This window comes from Terrapene carolina, unplaced genomic scaffold, assembly GCF_002925995.2.
Source record: "Terrapene carolina triunguis isolate 2854851 unplaced genomic scaffold, T_m_triunguis-2.0 Scaffold402, whole genome shotgun sequence".
NCBI lineage: Eukaryota > Metazoa > Chordata > Testudines > Emydidae > Terrapene > Terrapene triunguis.
In genome coordinates, this window is record NW_020664753.1 from 1,064,581 (window position 1) to 1,083,645 (window position 19,065).

Here is a 19,065-nt window from a genome sequence, read left to right on the forward strand (position 1 = left end):
AATGCTTCAGAGATACTTGGCAGAAAATGTAATGTGATTGGCCGGCCGCTGCCAATGATTCAAACCTTAAAGCATTGCGTTTTTAGGTCTCTAGATGGTGGGTGAAAATGTTCATTAAAGTGATCATTAAAGACAATATCTAAAACATGAGCTCATGAGTAACACACGATTGTTCCAATATGCCAGTTCAGAAATAGCTCATTAGTCATTTCATCATCAGGCCTGGCCAAATGTATCCTGCATTCTTAGTGTAAAGACCCTGCTTTGCTGTCATTGTCATGAGCAGCCATCGTGAGAGGGGCGCTGTCAGGTTGTTCATTAAGAGAATTGCAATAGGGTATTAAATAATAGGGGGAATACGCCAGGAAGTCAGCAAGCTAAGTTTTGGTCTCAGAAATATAAACAATGGGATGTATTCTGAGCAGCGCTGAGTCTGCCCAGCTCCCTGCTGAAGTCACTGGGAGCGGTGGCTGCTCAGCAGCAATCTGGACTTGGCACACTTACTATAGCAAAAATAAGAGGCAGAACCTTCCTGATTACACGCCTGCTCCCACTGCAGTCAATGGCAAAGCTCTCACTGACTTCGCTGGGAGCGGGGCTGGGCCCTGGGCTTGTTTGCATTATAAAAAGGTTTTAGCTACAGATGAAATTAACAAGTCACAGCAAGGTGAATAATAATCATAGCAATATAGCACCCTCTGTCTGAGGAACTCAAAACACTCTGCAGGCATTAATGAACTAATCCTTACCATGCGGTAGGTCAGAATCATTACTCCCATTTAACCCATGGAGAAACTGAGGCACGGATTAGCCAAGACTCATGTTTTCAAAGGTGGCCTTTACTTACGGATACCCAACTTTAGTCAATGAAATGATTCACCCAGAGTCTCTAGTAGTGCCAGGTCTGTGCTTTAACCACTAGAGCAGGGGTTGGCAACCTATGGCACGTGGTCCGAAGGCGGCACATGAGCTGATTTTCAGTGGCACTCACACTGCCTGGGTCCCGGCCACCGGTCCTGGGGGCTCTGCATTTTAATTTAATTTTAAATGAAGCTTCTTAAACATTTTAAAAACCTTATTTATTTTACATGCAACAATAGTTTAGTTATATATTATAGACTTCTAGAAAGAGACCTTCTAAAAATGTTAAAATGTATTACTGGCACGCAAAACCTTAAATTAGAGTGAATAAATGAAGACTCGGCACACCACTTCTGAAAGGTTGCCGACCCCTGCACTAGACCATGTCTCCTTTGTAGATTACGGGCCAATTCCAGGCCCTATTTAACTCCATGGCATTTTCCCCTTGTGATGCCAATATGTGGCCTGATATTGCTCATATTTCCAAGTGCTAGTTCACCCCAGCCCCTGATCACATACACCATGAGAACTGGAGTATGGAAACACCCTCAACTCGTGAGAATTCATGTTTGTTGCAGAATGAGGGTGAAAAAGAGATCTTCCCCTCAGATCTGGGGTGAAAATGAAAGGCAGCCAGGTGACCTTTAGGCACCCACAGACACTGATGAAGGGGAAACTGTCTCTTTCACACACAGCTCTGAAAAGCTCTGCAATGTCTCTGCTAGAGATAGAAGAGTCACACTGTCTGTGCAGAGAGTCAGGTACAGCCTAGTCTCTGCCAACTGCTGGTGACCCCTCTGTATAGGTGACTGAATCACAGCTGAAAAGGTCCCTGTGGAAATTAACCATTGCCTTCGAGTGCTGGAAGGAGCAGCTGATTGTTTTATGCAAAGGGGATGGCATGTTGTTCAAGTGCAGTGCATTATTGGGAAGAAAAGCAGGAAAAACCCAGGATGGCCTGTTATCTGAAAAAGGCACTGTCAAATTACCGTGGACTAATAAAAATATTATATGCACGGGTGGCAGGTTTGTAGAAATTTTGGTGGTGCCCAGAACATGTACCGCCCCCCCCCAAACTCCACCCCACCTGCCTAAGGCTCTGGGAGGGAGTTTGGGGTGGGAACTGGGGTGCAGGCCTTGGGCTGGGACAGGGGATTGGGGTGCAGGGTGCAGGCTCTAGGCTCTGGGAGGGAGTTTGGGTGCTGGGTGCAGGCTCTGGGCTGGGGCAGAGGGTGGGAGTGCAGGAGGGGGTGAGGGGTGCAGGCTCAGGGAGGGGGTGCGAAGGACTGGGGTGCAGGCTCTGGGAGGGAGTTTGGGGGCAGGAGAGGGGGTGTGGGAAGGGGGTGGGGGTGCAGACTCTAGGACGGAGGGTTGGGGTGTGGGGTGAGGGCTGTGGGGTGGGGATGAGGGGTTCATGATGCTGGAGGGGGCTCAGGGCTGTGGCAGAGGGTTAGGGTGCAGGGGGATGAGGGCTCTGGTTGGGGCTGGGGATGAGGGGTTTGGGGTGTGGGAGGGGCTCAGGGCTAGGACAGAGGGTATGGGTGTGTGTGTGGGGCTAAGAGCTCTGTCTGGGGCTGGGGATGAGGGGTTTGGGGTGTTGGAGAGGCTCAGGGCTAGGGCAGAGGGTTGGGGTGCAGGGGGGTGAGGGATCTGGCTGGGGGTGCGGGGTCTGGGGTGGGGCAGGGCTGGGGATGAGTTTGGGATGTAGGAAGGCTGCCCCGGGGCTGGAGCCAGAGAGGAGGACTCCCCCCAGCCCTCTCCCCACCAGCAGTGGTGAGCTCTGGGGGAGGGGCCCCCCTCTTCCCCCTGGCAACACACTCTCCCCACACCACTGTCACTGCACGTGCTCCTAGGGCCCCTCTCAGATCCAGGAAGCCCCCTCACCTCCCCTGTGGTGGGTGCCAGGCGGGGGGGTTTGCCATCACATGTGTGCCTCCTCCCCTGCTGCTGCCCCTCACTGTAGCCTCACTGGGGGTGAGGGATGGGGCTGCCCCTTGCCCAGCATGGGGCAGGAGCAGTGACTGCGGGCAGCAGGGGCCCCTGTGCTGGTGGAGGGTCCCGCCAGAAAAGGGAAAGGTCCGAGACGGAAGGGCAGGGTAAGGGCAGCCTGCCCTGCCACTAGTGGATGGGGGGCACTAGGACTCTGTGGCAACAGTTGATGCCAGGAGCCAGCAGAGCGGAGTCAGCGTGGAGCTGCAGGGGAGAGGCAGGGATGCTCTGGGGTCCGGGAGAGACCCGGCCCCAAACATTGGTGGAGCTGGGCCCCCGGGCCCTGAATATTGCTGGAGCCCGGGCACCACGGGTCCATACAACTCGCCGCCCCTCTTATATGTGCTTTCCAGACTAAAGATCCTGAAAACTCGTCCCAAGCTCTAATCATTCTATTTGTGCAAATGAATGGATAATGAATAGACACATTTACAAACTTTAATACACAAACTAAATAGAGAAATAACTTTGCCTGTTGCTCAAATGAAGCCACCTCTGGGCTGAAACAGCTTAACAGCACACAGCAAACACAATACAGTGGCACACAAGTCAGTGGCAAAAATTCCTGCTGATTTCACTGGATGGTGGCTCAATAACAGATCCCTTTAAAAGTGCAATGAGAATTTAGTTAGACTGGATCTTGCACTGAACACATTCAAGTTACATAAAAGCTTATTATAGTTTATAAAAATATTTCAATTAAAATAATATATAGCTAGATTAGATTATTTAGCTCTTCCTCCACAGTGTTGAGCATCTAGACACAACTGCCCTGGGCCAGTGATTGGAAACCAGGAAGTGAAACTGATTATAAACAGAAAGGGAAACTGACCAGTCTTTTTTCACCAGGCAAACTAGCGTAGAACCTCAGAGTTAGGAACACCTCAGGAATGGAGGTTATTCATACTCTGAAATATTCATAACTCGAGAGGTAACATAGAGGATTTACAATTCTGTCTGTGTTAATAAACAAAGGGGCTACATGGTAACAGAGGAAAGCATTTTTTAAAAATATCATATTGAGATTTGTTTATCTGTACAATATCTCTTTGCACAATCAAGTAGAGAATGTAGGCTTGGTTCTCACATCACAGTAGTATGATGCATTATTTATTTAGGTTTACATAGCCCAAAAGCAAGCTAGGTGCTTTACAGAGCAAAGGGAAGACAAGGGGTCAGATTTTGGGCACTGCTGCAACCCCTTTGCACTGCTTTGGTAACATTAGAGTGGCTGCAGCTCCCCCTGGGGGAATATGCATCTGTGACCCTGTGCTGCACTTCCTTGCAGCCACTGGCAGTGGGCTGTTCTAGGGGTGGAGCAGAGATCGGACTCCAGCAATTATGGCTGGCAGAGCAGCGCAGATATGGCTGACATAAATTAGAACAGTCCCTGTGACTGCTCTAGCTCAGTGGTTTTCAAACTTTCTTTCTGGCGACCCAATTGAAGAAAAATGTTGATGCCCGCGACCCAATGGAGCATTGGGTTTGGGGTGTAGGAGGGGGTCAGGGCTCTGGGCTGGGGGTGCAGGCTCTGGGGTGGGGCCAGGGATGAGGGGTTTGGGGTACAGGAGGGGGCTCCAGGTTTTGGGGGCGCTCAGGGCTGGGGCAGGGGATTGTGGTGCAGGATTGGGGCGTAGGCTTACCTCGGGCGGCTCCCGGTCAGTGGTGCAGCAGGGGTGCTAAGGCAGGTTTCCTGCCTGTCCTGGCACTTTGGACTGTGCTGCACCCCGGAAGCGGCCAGCAGCAGGTCCGGCTCCTAGGCAGAGGCGCGCAAGCACTATTTCCCTCCCCCGCCCCGCTCCCATTGGCCAGTTCCTGGCCAATGGGAGCGTGGAGCTGGTGCTCGGAGCGGGGGCAGCGCGCAGAGCCTCGTGGTCCCCCTGCCTAGAAGCCAGACCTGCTGCTGGCTGCTTCCGGGGCACACCACAGTGTCAGAACAGGTAGGGACTAGCCTGTTTTAGCCGGGGCAGCACCCCCAACGGGACTTTTAACGGCCCGGTCGGTGGTGCTGACCAGAGCCGCCATGACTCAGTGCCTTCCATTTCACAACCCAGTACTGGGTCGCAACCCGCAGTTTGAAAACCACTGCTCTAACAAATGCCAGGCCTACATTAAGCCCTGGAGCAGCCTTCAGTCCTGGGCTGTGAGAGGCATGGCACAAAATCAAGCCCCACACCTCTGTTCACACTTATACACATGGCGAACTTGTCAGGTAAGGAGCCCCAACCTCTCCTGAGTCAGGCTATCCACACAGGCGTCTGTGGGGATCAGGCCTTAATTTCATTAGTAGATAAGCCCCGATGGGTAAGGGTAACAAAGAAACACAAGGATTCTGTTGCACTGGGACTGTGAAACTGGGAGCAGATGCGCTGAAAGAGAAATGTGATGGAGAGGAGTCACTGCAGAGCGCTGGCTAAACAAGGGAAGGGAGCCTACATTCCAGGAAGCTTGGCTGTCCTTTTGATTTGAAGAAAAGAACAAACAAAAAAGCCTGAGCTCTGCTACTTAAATCAGCACAATTATTCCATATAAGGGGTGCCTGACCAGCAGCCTGAGCAGTGAGGAGCAATAGCTGGACAGAGCTGAGCATACCCCACAAAAGCAATCAACTAAGTCCACAGAATAAACCCATCCATCCTTTGGCCAAAATCCACCCTTCCTTGAACAAAACAAACAGGGGAACAAAGCAGATGAGGGTGGAGACAGAATGCAGCCCGTAGGTGGTGCGCCAACTCTGGGTCACAGCCGGTCTCCCAGCCTGAAAGGACATTGCTCCTCCACACCTGTTATGCAGGGCTTTGGGTACGTGGACATGGCTACTCACAGATCCTGTGGCCTCTTTCTTGGTGCTATCATGCCTCATCACCCCATTTAGAGCAGGTGTGGAGCCCACACCCCATGCTAGAAGCTGCCACCCCTCCACACAGCCACACTGTGGGGTTTATGTGGTACTAGTTGTGTTGGGTTCCACACCAAGGTGGGTTTCACCATAAGTTAGAGTAAAACGTATTGCTACATGGCCTGATTCAGCTACTCCTGCTCGTTCAGCAGCATCCAGATGCAACTGGCTCAAGTACACAAATCAGAGGTGATTCCTTTAGCTTCAAGCCTCGCAAACTCTTCCTGGGATCTGAAACTCAAGCTGGGCTCCTTCTCTGCATCACACAACAAGGAGGCGCAATACTGTGCGGTGCTAAGCTCCTCAGGCCAGATTTACAAAGGCACATATCTGCATTGTTAGGAGCCTAAATACCCTTGAAAAACCTGGCCCCTCCTGACCATCCTGAACTGCCAGTGAAGACAGAGGCCATTGAAGGCATTCACCGCTTTGCACGAAATGAACAGCCTCTCACAAGATCAGGCACTAAAGACGTCTGCACTGCAGCAAATGAAGACATAGCCGATCTAGTTTTAATCTGCACAGGCTAGTTCCATCCACCCATCCCAGTCCATATTAGAATGGTGACCGCCTGTGTTGCCATGGCTTCACTGCTATTGTTACTTGAGCTAGCTAGATCAAAGCTGGCTCAGGTATGTTAACATGTGCCACAATCACTCTTCCTGATAGTATACTAAGTTTGCATCTCTATTCAAAATCAAGGCAGCAGGCACATTCACGTGACAGCTGAATCTGATAAGAAATAAAGAACTGTGTGTGAGCGCTCCAAATTAGTTAGGAGACGTTATTAGGCTTTAAAGTATTAAGTACAAGACAGTGACATTTATCAATGTTAAAACAAGTGTGCCAGAAATGTTACAAACATCAACTTGACCAGGCATTTTTATAAACCCTCCATTTTGGAAAAGAGACATGAGGAATGCAGCATTATTGGTATAAAACCAGTATTTCCTCTTTACAAACTACAAAGCAAGAGCAGAAGGGGAGACTATGGGCTAATCAAAATAGTTGGACATCGGTGATGGGAAACATAAGGCACTATTTTTAGGGAATCATATGAGAGATTGTTTTGAAAGCCCAGCATGCTAGAAGGCTAGTCAACTTGGCTGTGTCACATGGTCCCTCTCGGAATACTTCGCACTGTATTATTCCACAACAGACAAGGTGAGTCAGCCAGGGCACTTTGTGTTCCTGCTTCCCATCACCACCTCACTCAACATTTCAGGCAGTACTTTGAATTTTACACAACACGTAGGATCAGATGGCATTAAAGATTCCATGGCATCTAAGATTCCATGGCATCTTTCACGAGGCCAATAACCCGGTCATATGCACCAGATTCCAGTTTGTTTTAGAGATGGATCTGATGCTATCTTCCCAGAGCCAAACACCCCCAAAGTTGGGAAAAGCTCAAAACGTAATAATAATAATTAATAATTAATAACAATAAATAATTAATAATAATTGATTGATTCATTGGAACTACAAGTCCCAATCAAAATTGGGGCTCCATTGTGCTAGGCACTGACCACAGTCATAGTCAGAGAGAGTCCCCCAGCAAAGTCTTACCAGACAGAGGAAGTATGTTTGTTGCTGTTTTTCACTGCTGGAGAATTGAGGAGTGGAGAGACTGAGTGACATGCACTTCTGTCTTCTGAGTTACAGTTCAGCCCCTAACCCACAAAACCACTGATACAATCTTTACATCAGAAGCACATATCTAATTGGGTTAACTAAATTCTCCCTTCATCAGATACACTCCCTGTCCCAAACTGTTGTGTAGTGTTGCTGTACAGCTGCTGAGTTCCACTCCAGAGGTGGCTGCATTTCAGTGCATAGCAGATGCAATGCATACTTTAGAGCACTAAGGTGCTGTAGGAGTCAGGAGGGGAATTACAAGACACTAGAGCTGTTAAATAGTGGACAGCCTGCTTGAATTTAGCAGAGTTTTTCACCCTGTGATTTGCCTTGGGATCTTACTGTGGGTTGTGAAGTGGCAACTGCTGAGTAGAGCTGACCAGAGGACAATTCCATTTTGATTGTTTAACTAGGAAAAGGAAACAAGAGACTTAGTTACAAGGTTAAAGCAGGTAAACACAGATACACACAAGTGAGTTCCAATCTTAAGTTTCAAAAAAGTAATAGAAGCTTCTATAATCAGCAAGCTTTGTATGTCCTTTAGAGCTAACCCAGGCTAGGCACTGGAGATCTTTTGCTCATGCCTAGTAATCCTTGTCCCTCGGAGTCCAAGCAGCATAAAGATACAGTTCCTGCTTGCTAGGGTTTTCTATTCCCTTCCTCCTTTGTGCTCTAAGCTCCGAGCTCAGCTGATGGGATGAATCCACTTGCATGTCTCCTCTTCATGGTGGTGGGGGAGAGCAATTAACAATGTTTTTTGTCCTCTTTAATGTTCCACAATAGTTTCTATAGTGTTGATGGGTCTTCCCTGTTGGGCAGGTCATAACACCTTCCCTTGGAGACTAACTAGTGTGAAATGCTGATGTCTCTCTCCCATCTGGCGATTTACACAGTTACAGAGGCTCACAATACAACTGCTCAAATATTACCTTATTTGATACAGATATTGTAAGTGAGATGAACACCGGCAGCAATTTACAAGCATTCCATAAAGTCTAAATACTAAACATATTCTTAGTAGTGTTAAAATGGGTATTAGAATTATAAACACACAGGTGAGCCAGACTGATTCCAGCTATGAATTTGTTGGGATTCAGTTGAGGCATGGGGACCTTGGCATGAGCTGGCACCTGATATGCCAGTGTCACACCTACATACCATGCTCTGCAGAGCCAGAAAAATGAGTGCTACTGCCTGAGAAGCAGAAAATGAAACTGATGAGCCTATGTCCACCCTCTTAGCAGAGTGAAATGCAAAATGTTAAACATAGCGCGTCAATAGTGAGAAACGAAGATTTGTTGCATCTTTGCAAAATGATACAGTGAGAACACTAAACAATCTGAATTTGCCATCCAGTCAACCAGGAAGCAGTGCCAAAGGAAATGCAATGTAGAACCCCACCTTTTTAAAATTCATTTTGTTGTACAGCCGTTATTTGAATGCCATGAATGCAAGATTAACAAGCATACAGATGGCAGGGTACGGAGATTATCAGCAACTAATGAGATCAATTGAGCCAAACACAGAAGGGCACAGCACATCTGAAAACCTGGTCTGAAAGATAGCACATGCACTTCCCTGAAGAAGGAAATTATTCAATAAATTAATCTTGGGAGGAAAGAACAGAATGGAGGAAGAGAAAGGTACAGCTGCATAAAAGACAGGAAATAGAAATGTATGTTGCTACCAAAGAAGGAAATTGGCCTGATCTCAGGCCAATGTGAAACTGGGTTTGTAAAGGCAGACCTAGTGCTGGTTGTCCTACAGACAATCTGGTTTGGAATCCAGACCAGGATTTTGGAGCAGACAGAAAAGAAACTGTCTACATTTTTCTGGAGCTGGACTTTGCTAGGTGAATTGGTGCTGTGTGGATACTCAAGCAGTACAGGCATCCGCAATGAAGCTCATCATTTATGTACCCCATTATTAAGTCTCAGTTCCTTAAATTAAAGAGCTCCCAGTAATCAGGGACTACTCTGGTGAGTAAAGTGACTCATGGGCCTATGCAGGGAAAACAGTGACATTGACTATATGCAATAGTCTAGGATGGCCAATGTAAAAACACTGAAAACCTCCCCCTACAGCACCGTTTTCCTCTAATCTCTTGCCGTCAGGGCTGTGCAATTTCACCTGAGATGATTTAAATCATTCATTTAAATCACTTGACTTAAAAAAAAAGATTTTAAAATTTGGGGCTCTGTAAAACTAATTTGAAAATATATGTTATTGCAACTTTTGATTAAAATTACAATGAACTAAATTATAAATGCTAGGGTGGTGTTTTTTTAATGCCACGACTGGTAGGGTTTTTACTTGAATTTTACAAAACATCTATTAACAAAATATTGCAAATGAAGGCCCTGATCCTATAAACACTCATGTGCTTACTTTTATTATTGTGAGTAATCACATTGACTTCCACAGGATTACTCATAGTAACAAAGTTAAGCATGTGCAGAAGTGTTTGTGGAATTGGGCCTTGAAGAAGGTACATATTTTTACTCACATGAATAATATCTGACTTCACGGGGACTCTGCATGTGCTTAAAGTTAAGCATGTGCTTTTGTGTTTGCAAGGCCTTAGGCTACACCTGTATTTGTGTTAAAAACTTTTAGTGGCATAAAACATTTCTCACTACAAAATAAAATTGCAGTGGTGTAAACAATTGAACATGATTTATACTTTCAATATATTAACAAAGTTACTGTGAACTTTTTACGCACAGACGCCAACATTTTCAAAAACAGGAGCCTAAAGTGAGCTTCCTAAACCCATATTTATGCACCTAAGCCTTCGAACGAGATAGGCCCTCAACATTTAAATTGGCATAGATGAACTGACGGGCCTATTAATCGATTAGCATGGCTCTGAAAGGAGCCTTTCTTGGAAAGTTGCTATTTTGACCGTGAGGTCGATGAATGATCTTAGGTCTCCAAAGTGGTGACATTAGTTCATACACATACACTAAAGTGTACTTAATAGAGAGGGTCATATGAAGGTTGCCATCATTGTTCCTCATCTCAACACTGGCTTTAGTTTATTTTCCGGCCAAGTACCATGCACCTGCCCGGGGAAGAAGCTTGCAAACAGACGTCATTGATATCTGCTTTAAATGTGGCTGTGAGACTTGTAACTGGCACCCTGAAATCTGCTTTGTTGCCTTGGCTTCGGGTCCTCACAAACATTCTCCCTCCAACCATTGGGCAGGAGATGGCTACCTTGTGCGAGTACAAGAAAGTTCTCACTAACCAAAAGCTTCTGCTCCATGACAACCTTGTTCACCTACCTTACACTCACTCACCTTAAATCCTGCATTCTGGGAGGCTGGAAAAGCTCTTCTGTACTCCAACTTCAACCCAGAAGACACCTGGCAGATGCAGTGGGCAGGTTCTGATGTAAACAACAACCACCTCATAGATGATCCCACCATCAGAGCCCCGAGGTTTCTTGCTCTGCTGAAGAACGGAGATGACCGTGGAAGATGCATGCACCTGATACACAAATGGAGAATCCAGGATTTGCCACAATGCAAATGTAGAGATCTCTAAACCATTGGACACTTTGTGAACATGTGCCCCATCTTTTCATTTCCAGGAGATATTGCAAAGGTGCACTCTGCATCTCCTGAAGCTCTCCTAAGGATTTCAAACCTTTCTATTAACTTGTCTGTGTTGCTACTTCCATATGAAAGAAGAAGAATGCACCTAAGGATGGGATTTTCAAAAGCAGCTCCGTATGTGGTGTAGGACCATAAGTCCCACTGACTTCAAAATGCAAACCCAGATGAAGAGTATAGCCTGTCAAAGCATTTCAGCTTTCTTGACTTGTGGAAGTTCAATATACTGGACTGTGATATTGGTTGCAAATAGAGCATGGACTATTGGCCTGGTCCAGCTCCCATTAAAGTCAATGGAAACACTCCCATAAACTTCAGCGGGAGCTGGTGAGGCCCTATTTGCTCATCAGGTCAGTGTTTTAGTTTGGTTTGTGTTGTTCCCACAATAAAGACGCTAATGAGGCCCTGGGCTTGTCTTTGTCAGTATGGATGAGCATTGTAAGTGTGAAATTTCATCATAGAAAAAAATTGCTCTGTAAAATCAGAAATTCTACTAACAGGAAACTAATTATAGAAACAATTACAAAAGTTTCACTTTAGCAATTTAAGACTATAAAATGGCAAGAAAGTAAAGAACTAGCAACATATAGATAAAAATAAATTTAAATTAAAAAAATCAAGATTTAAATTGTAAAGACCAGGGGTTTTAAACCATGATTTTTATCCACCCTGCTTTCAGATGAAGTAATTTAACAAGAACTGTAACAACAAGAGGTAAAACATTTTCAGACAGCCGAGTGATTTTTTAAGTCAGCAGTTTCTCTTTATCTAGTGTGAATTTCAGATTGTATATTCAGTTGTAAATATTCATAAATCTCAATATGCTCTGCATTGGTTAGTTACGTATTTCATTTAATCTGGAATCAATACAAGGTGATGCATGTAACTAGCCAACTGCGTGTGAATTGTGAATTTTACTGTCAAATACACAATTAAAAATTCACTTTCGAATATTGAAGCTGAACATTCACTTTGTTTTAGTCGCTGAGCCAGTAAAGCTTGAGTACGCAAATGCTCATGGAATGTAATCATGAAAGAACTGCAAACACACTCAAACTGAAATTTGCTTTTGACTTCAAATATAGAAATTTTACACCACTCTAATCAAGGCACTTTTTGCAGGAGATATTAATTCCAGTATCCTGACTCACATCCAGCTTTGCATTTTCTACAGTTCTACCACTTCTGTTGAGTCAGCCTCAAAGCTAATGTTCACCAAACCCTCACACGCTCCTTCAAGCGTTGTCTGAAAACTCACCTCTTCCACAAAATATTCCAGCTTTCAGACCACATGCCCCATTTGTTTAGCACTCAAGCTATTTTAGTTTGTAATATCTCTTACACACACATGAGTTTATAATATACCCTATTTTAGCATTTTCTATAGTGACCAGCACCCTACTAACCAAGCCCTTAAATTAGCAATTAAAATTGGAGATTGTAAAATCTAAGATCTCCAATAGTTTTATTTTGATTTAGCTTAAATCAGTTAAGAATCAACTTCAGCCACAACTGAAATAAGGCACTCTTCGGCTGAAGTAAGAGCATCCACAGAGAGGCTGTGCCAGTTGAACTCAGTCGATGTAAAATAACACCTCTAGTTAAATAGATGGAACTTTCTTGTGCAGACAAGTCCTAAGATTCCGAGCAGTTAAGTCATTCTCCCAAGGTCACACAATGAGCCTATGGCAAAACCAGGACTAGCATCCAGATCTCCTTAACTTCTAGCGCTATGTCCTGTTCATCAGATCATGCTGACTCCACAGAGGGTAAAATCTCCAGGGCAGAACTTTCATTAGCACATTCTGTCTACTGAAAATTGCCCAGTAGGATTATCATGTCCTCTGGGTATCTGCCTCCTTAGCTATGTATATAATTAGGCCATGTTTACACTAGCGAGTTTACAGCCACCTTGCTGTATCAATGCAGCTGTGCCACTGTAAGATCTCTCATGTAGCCTCTCTATGCTGATGGGATAGAGCTCTCCCGTCGACATAATTAAACCACCTCCAATGAGCGGCAGTAGCTATGTCGGCGGGAGAAGCTCTCCTGCAGACAGCGCTGTCCCCATTGGCGCTTCTGTTGGTGTAACTTACCTTGCTCCGGGGTGTTTTTTTTTCACACCACTGAGCAACATAAGTTCTACCTACAAAAGTGGTAGTGTAGAGCCTAAGATTCCAGGATTGTCACTCTATGTATCATGTTGAGACCTAAAATGTCATTAAGTCAGTGTGAAGTGATGGGAACAGCTACAAGGATGGTTGAGGGCTCTTTTTTTTTCAGAATGTCACCAGGTTGAATCATCCCTGGGATTCGTGCTCTGTTACTGTCCAGTTTTTCAGTTCTCAGTCATTTGGGGCTTTTTTACACACATGACTTTATGAATGACACCATGTGCCCGCCCGGGCTTTCAGCGACTAGTAGTATCAATAAAGCACCCATCATGTTAGCATCTAGTGCTGTACAAAGAACAATAACAATTAATAGCTTGTGTAATTACCTTCTGCTGATTTAAATCCCATCTTCAGTTGAAATGGGATTCATTCTTCTTCATTTCTGCTCTAAACTGTTGCCTACCATTGCCGGGCACTCTTTAGCAGCTGACACGTTCTAGACCCCAGAGGTGGCTTTTGGGGGCCTTATGATTGTAAAATATGATGACTCATAGGGAACAGTCAGAATCACAGCAGCTTACCTTAGGGGAAGAGAGACACCTCTGCATGCTAGTTTCAGTGTTTGGATTTACAAGCAGTGAGGGGGATGACCTGATGGTGATCAAAGCCTTTGCCCAAGAAAGTCCCAGAGAAGCAAGGGGATGTGAGTCAGTATTTAGAAGAGAGAACTGAAACCCAGCAATGGATGAGAAGCATGGAGATAGGTTCTGCGTAAGGAAAGGAAAATATGGAGAAATAGACGGCAGAGCAGGAGGACTCCAAAATGTACCAGAAGAATGAAGGCAATGACGGAATTTGGAAAATGGAGCTATTACCTGCTTCTAAAATTTGTGGGCTTGATCTTGTTTCCCATTGACTCCACTAGGACTGCTCAGGTGCAAAAGAATTCCTCATGTAAGTAAAGCTTTGCAGGATCAGGCCTTTAATAATGAAACAAACTGGGATGTTCAAAGCAACCTAAGGGACTTGGGCACCCAAATCCATTTTAACTTGATGAGAGTTGAGTGCTTACCTCCCTTAGGTCCCTTTAAAAATCTCAACCACAGTCAGATGACTTGGCCTATAATCTAGCTCCATGAGTGAGAAGGTAGACCAAGTTTTCCAAGCTATATCAGGGTGAAATGGTCAGGTACTGCCTGAACCTTCCCACGAGATGACTTTATGCAGGTCTAAATGAAACATACTAAATAAAATAAATATATGGAGATATACCTATCTCATAGATCTGGAAGGCACCCTGAAAGATCATTGAGTCCAACCCCTGCCTTCACTAGCAGGACCAAGTACTGATTTTTGCCCCAGATCCCTAAGTGGCTCCCTCAAGGATTGAACTCATAACCCTTTAGTAGGCCAATGCTCAAACCACTGAGCTATCCCTCCCCCAGATTACTAAGTAATCTGTCCGTGCATGAAATTTCCAGTGAACGGAGTGCAGCCCATGTATTCACAAGCTGCACTGTTAGCATGTGCCGTTATAGATTTTACCACATGTTGCCTTTGCACACACTTCTTACTTTTGCAGCAGGATTTTAGGGTTAAGCTTAAGAGAAAAAAAAACAAACGAATTTAAACTGTTGATGAGATCAAAACATGATAACTTGTTTATTTGTCAGGTTCACACCATGGGTCTGTATTTCACACAGACACAGGAAGGAAGCCACGGCACACCCCAAATTGATATGTAGCTTCTGGTTATTAAGTAAAGAAAATTTGCCGTAGCATAGACCCTCCCTAGAACAGTCAGCCTAGGGGTGGCATACAAACAAACACTACCCATGTGGCTGGGCTTGCTTTGCATGTCTGACCCAGCGCTGAGCAACCCTGAGGGGAATACTCCTGGGCATTGATATTTAACCCTTCCTCCCCCTCCCTGTAACTTGCCATCCACCTCCTGGTTTATTGGCAGTGACATTGCACAAGAAAATAACTCCACCTCCTACCTAATCAGGTGCCTAAAAGGCCTTTCAGCAAGAGCCAGTGCTGCTGACAGGAGTGACAAGCAAACATGAGCTCTTAAAAAGTCAGAGGCCTCCTTTTCTAAGTAAAGAGAGCCTTTGTTTTCTTCCACTGCTCTTTGACAGCCCTGGAGAATGAAGCCTCCTGGCAGTGTTTTCCTCAGGAATTGAAATTAGGGGGTGTTGTTTGAATTTACAGGGGGGTAAGGGCTGATGAGGGGTGAGACAGTGAGGGCGAAGGCGGGTTGTAAAAACTGAAAAATGTTTCACAACCATTTTATTAGATTTAATTCATGTTTTAAAATCATCACAGAAATTAAAATTGGCTACTCAAGCCTACTGGGAAGCACTACATCTACATCCTTCTTGGTTTCTTGTTGTAATTTTGCACAACTCTGTTAATGAACTTCTCTAATGCAATGCATTCATCTTTGGTGGCGTCTCATGCATCCGGTACTGCCAGTCCTTCATGATATGCTCCTGATCAGGCAGAAGGCGACTTCTTTCAGAACACAAAATTCTATTCAATGAGGAAAAAGAATGCTCAACTGTAGCTGTTGTGACTTGGAGTAGCAAGAGATGTACTCCTACTTCTTTCATCCCAGGAAACATAGCACAAAGATTGGGTCAAAGCCTAGTGATGATAAAAAAGAAGTTGAAGTCAAATCTTCAATTGTTTGTTATATGACATTCCACTCTGTGTTCAAATTCTCTGTTCTGTCCTGATCACATGGCAGCCCCATTGCTGGTAGTGCCTCACTCCACTTAACTGTTGGCATAGGCACTGACTCCGTGGGTGCTCCGGGGCTGGAGCACCCATGGGGAAAAATTGCCCCCCCCCCCGCACCCCAGCTCACCTCTGTCTCCACCTCCTCCCCAGAGTGGACTTCCGCGTCCTGCTTCCCAGCGCTTGCGCCACAAAACAGCTGTTTCACGTGGCAAGCCTGCGAGGGAGGTGGGAGGAGGAGGAACGCGGTGCGCTTGGGGAAGAGGTGGGGCCAGGGTGAGGATTTGGGGAGGGATCCAATAGGGGTGGGGAGGGGGCGGAGTCGGGGCGGGGACAGGCGGGGATCGGGGGCGCGAGCAACCACCGGCGCCAACAAAAGTTGGCACCCGTGACTGTTGCTGTTTTATAAGACAGGCATCTGTAAAAGCTACATAGAGGTTGAGTAGAATCCAGAAGTCGCTGTTGTAGATTTGTAAGAATCAAGTCTGTGTACTTTTTCAGCTGGCTTAATAAACACATCTGGTCCTCTTCACTTAAGGACTCAGTATAAGTGCCTTCATTAGTCAACTTCTGGACTGAAGTCTTTGCTTCTTCCTGTACATTTTCAATGTCTCTCTCTGATCCAAGTATAGCTTCTATTGCTGGACAAAGATCTACTGCAATAGAGAGAATGGCAATAGTCTTCTCTGAACTTAGTAGCAAAAGTAGGCCACCAGCCTCACTACTTAGATCCGTCCCTTCTTGGTGGATACTTTCCAAAGCCAATAATAATGGTTGCAGTAATTTTAAGACAACAGCCAAGGATCACTCATGGGAAAGCCAGTGGGTTTACTCAGGTTGGACTAATTTCACTTCAGTCCCAGTGTATCTTCTATTTTTTCCAAGATGTTCAGTCATTTTGGACAGTTGTTGAAAAAAGAGTATAACAAAGACATTAAATGTATGGCTTTTTAATATCTTTTGAAGATTCTGCAGCTTGTACTAGCGCTAGCTGGAATAGATGGCCTCTGCAGTGTGTATAGGAGAGATTAGGGTTACACTTTTCCTTGAGCAAAGCTTGTACTTCCAGAGACATTTGCAGCTCCACCAAATGCACAAGCAGCCATCTCTTTGGGGTTCAATTTACAAGCATTTAATTCTTCTAAGATGTGGGTTGTCACAAATGCAGCTGATGTGTCTTCTATAACCTGAACATCTAGACAGGCATCTATCTATTGGCCTACCACTGACGTGAAGATAAACACAATGACTTAATACTTGACACCCATTTGTACTGGTGCATTCTTCAGCCATGTATGCACATTTTCTGAATGCGGTGAGAAAATTCTTCACTTTTTCAACTGCTGCGTCTTTCACTGCTGTACCGCATGCTTCTAACCTAGTCAGGTGTGTTTCTTGCAGAAAGATAGTGATCATTTGCCAGTCTTGGTCAGAAACAGTGAAAATGCACTTCACGTTGGCCTCCAGTTTGTATTGTGTGGTTTCTCTTGCTTAAGTAGAAAGTATGATGCGACAGCCATGTTTGTTTGCATAAACTGTGTTTTGAGTCTCCAGCATTCTTAACAGCTTCCTTAAGTACTTCTAAAATTGGCTTAGATAGTGACTGGCTTCTTAGGCTTTCTGGTTGTCAATGCAGTCCTGAGGCTTGGAGTTTTGCAGCCTTTTCACGTATGTTGTCAACATTGGCTTTATTGATCCGTCTGGCAAACCAAGCTCCTCCACTTTTACTATATAAATCCATGGTATGCTCACATCTTGAATTCTGCGTGCCGTTCTGGTTGCCCCATCCCAAAAAAGATATATTGGAATTGGAAAAGAGAAGAGCAACTGAAATGATGAGGGGTATGGAACAAATTCCATATGAGGAGAGATTAAAAAGACTGTGACTTTTCAGCTTGGAAAAGCGACGACTAAGGAGGGATATGAGAGAAGTCTATAAAATCATGACTGGTGTGGAGAAAGTGAATAAGAAAGTGTTATTTACTCCTCATAACACAAGAACTAGGGGTCACCAAATGAAATTAATAGGCAGCAGGTTTAAAACAAAAAGAAGGAAGTATTTCTTCACACAATTCACAGTCAACCTTTGGAATTTTTTGCCAGGGGATGTTGTGAAGGCCAAGCCTATAAGAGGATTCAAAACAGAACTAGATATGCTCATGGAGGATAGGTCCATCAATGGCTATTAGCCAGTGTCCCTAGCCTCTCTTCACCAGAAGCTGGGAGTGGATGACGGGATGGATCACTCAATGATTGCCTGTTATGTTCATTCCCTTTGAAGAACTTGGTACTGGCTACTGTCAGAAGACAGAATACTGGGCTAGATGGACCATTGGTCTGACCTAGCATGGCCATTCTTAAGTTTTTATGAAAAAAATAATTATAATATAATAACAAAAATGTTTAGTACAGAAATTCCCAAAGATAACAACCTCTTGAGATAGTGACAATGTAAATAACAACCTTGGCAAATAATGTATTTAAAAATCTTGGCCTACATCCAGTGCAGTTATGCAAACAGCACCACAGCCTTTTAAGGGATGGCGTTACAGGCTTAACATTGAACTGAAGGGATTTAAAAATACCAGGCGTCCAAACAAACTGCTGATGTCCTGAAATGGGTCAGGGTGCAGCAAGCCAAGGGAAATCTCACCTCCTGACCCAGGCATGGGGCTGCCACGGAGCGGGAGGCACAGGCCTCCTCCACAATCCCTGCACAATGGGTGCTTCTGCTAGCTCGCTATGGCGAGGGGTGTTGGGGTAGGGCCATGGAATCCACGCGTATGTAGATGCAAGTGGTTCAACACCCCGTCAATGGGACATGGGGCAGTATCTTCCTCCTGCAGCCCACAGCCTGAGATTGTGACGGCAGGAGGTCTGCAGTGCAGCCTGTGAGTCAGATGGGGAGGGTAAACACCAGTCGCACCCATAAAAACCGGTACATGAGCTCTCCTAAGGGAGCAGTGACTCTTATCCTAGCAGCATACAGGGGCAGACATCCAACATTGCACAGCGACACATTTCAGGACACAATCTTTGCAAATCATTCTCCGTTCACTTCCCTGCCAAGACACTATTCCAGAGCTATCCCTGGCAGGTACTTGGATTTATCCAAGGCATTTTACAGCGGACCGTGTGAAATTTTGATTAAAAAACTTGTATTATATGGAATTAACAGGGCACACATTAGAGGGATTAAAAACTG